The sequence below is a fragment of the Littorina saxatilis genome, linkage group LG12 (assembly GCF_037325665.1).
Source record: "Littorina saxatilis isolate snail1 linkage group LG12, US_GU_Lsax_2.0, whole genome shotgun sequence".
NCBI classification, from domain to species: domain Eukaryota; kingdom Metazoa; phylum Mollusca; class Gastropoda; order Littorinimorpha; family Littorinidae; genus Littorina; species Littorina saxatilis.
Window position 1 is genome coordinate 18,260,745 of NC_090256.1, and position 2,340 is coordinate 18,263,084.

Sequence of the window (2,340 nt, forward strand, 5' to 3'; positions counted from 1 at the left end):
ATGTTTCACAAGAGGTAAGCAAAAGTATTTTCTTCTTTTTCTTGTTGATCGGTGTACAAGTTGAGATTATTGGTGTTTTGTGGTTTGTGCGTGTGACCGTAGAGTCCCTGCCCGGTTTTTCCCCGTGTCATTACGTGTTGTCGTGTAGCGGTGTACAGGGAAGACACACCTGAACGGATCGGATGGGACAGAACAGCGCCATGTTTCTCGTCCTAAATTGATCGACTTAGTAGTGTCCGTCGTAAAAGTCGGGGTTGATTTTTGCGTTATTGTCGGACATAGAAGTGACCTGTAGTGGCTTGTAACATTGATGGTCATTTGATAACGACTGACCGGCCGGCCTGTGACTGTGACATGTTGTGAGAGCGGCATTGAGCGTGGGGTCTTTCTATAGCACCTGCCGGCCCGCTAAATCTTCCGGTTTAACTTTAAAGCGGGACACAGGCCGGCCGGCGTCGGACAGTTTGTGCCCCCCTGGCTTTCTTACCTTTCTCTTCAATTTGTGCCACGTGGAACTGTCGCATTTTGCAGACTGGCAGATTTAGAAAAGAGACGGATCGGCTAATCTAATAATCCGCGTCCGACCTTGTGACGATGAGTCACTCACACTCTTTTCACGTTAAACATTCCTTCAAGTTGAATTATTGTGTACACTACAGCATTCTGGCATGCATAACGATCAACCGGCTTCGGACTGTTAAGAACACTGAAAGCGGTTAAATAAGTTTGAATCAATATCGAACTCCTTACTGAATGTCCACATAGAAGAAGTTTCAGCGCATACGTTCTTTGTTTCGGTTCCCGTTTTGAAGTGCACATTATGGGAATTTCCAGCTGCAACGTCGTGCAAAGATCACACCTCTCTCTGCCGGATTTTTGTGTAAAGTTACAATTAAAGAAAAAAGCCGGACAGTGGGAGCGGTGGAGGGGAAGGAGAGTGATTGTCGTCATCCTAAAGCCCGCGTTCTGACTTTCGGTGTCCCATCCACTGAGTGATAGGCATTGGATGCTATATTGAACTTTGTCGTGATATTTAACATCAGAAGTAGCTTTCCCTGGAGCTGAGCCCCATCCCTTCTCTCTCGACTCTGCGAACACCCCAAGGCCGACAGATACTGCAGTCCCCACCCTTCTCTCTCGACTGCGAACACCCCTTGGCCGACAGATACCGCAGCCCCCACCCTTCTCTCTCGACTCTGCGAACACCCCATGGCCGACAGATACCGCAACCCCCACCCTTCTCTCTCGACTCTGCGAACACCCCTAGGCCGACAGATACCGCAGCCCCCACCCTTCTCTCTCGACTCTGCGAACACCCCTAGGCCGACAGATACTGCAGCCCCCCCCCCCCTCCCCCTTCCCTCCGCTGTAAGACCGCCAAAAGTCTGAAAGAGTCAGGTTTAAAATGAAGGTATATTCACAGATTTATTATGTACAGAAAATCCGTGAAAGAATGTTGGGGGGGGGGGGGGGGTCTGGACAGTTGAGTTCATATGTAGAAGGCAAGGACTACTGTACTTGGTAGAAGGGTACTGAATGCGTTCTACGATACTAGGCACGCCTTTTCACCACCACCCTCTGTCGATCTCTGTCAGTGCTAATCCCACAAGTTCTGCACGTCATGGAGTGCTCGTGTACACAACTGATGAGTGGTGCAAAACTGTTGGTAACACCTTGACACCACAAACACACTCTTTAGTCGTTCAAAATATCACCATTTCAGTGAGCATGACAGGCCTGAAAGTGGCGAGTATTTTACTCGCCATGGCGAGTAGAAACATACAAATGGTGAGTAGAAATGTTGCTGAAACAAATGGTTGGTTTGACGAGTAAAATGTGCTCTCTGGCTAGGACATTATGAGAAATACTAGAAAGGCCAGTGCCCGATTTTATGGACTTTCAGCGCTGCATGAGTAAAGCAGTGTTGCCGATCGGTTTGAGAGTCTACCATTTTTGTGTTGGACGGGTGCAGTGTAAAAAATGTCTGCAACCTTATACTCTTCCTCAATCCCGGCCGCCACAAGCAAACTAACACGTTTTGAGGGGTACCCTTTTTTCTGTGGAAAACCCAAACATGTTGTTCAATATTGAGACATTGCTTTTCGTGACCTCATTTCGGTTTTTTGCACTCACAGTCAAAGCCTTTTTTTGGTGGTGATTGTTGATTGTTGGATCGAAGTCAAGTTGAGGGGAGTTAACTCTTGCCCGTAGGCCCTTATATATTACCCGACTTACTAACGCATTTTTAATCGTTTGTTGCTTGAGACGGGCGCATGCAATGAGCCCCCGCGGGTTAGGGGGAAGAATTTACCCGATGCTCCCCAGCATGTCGTAAGAGGC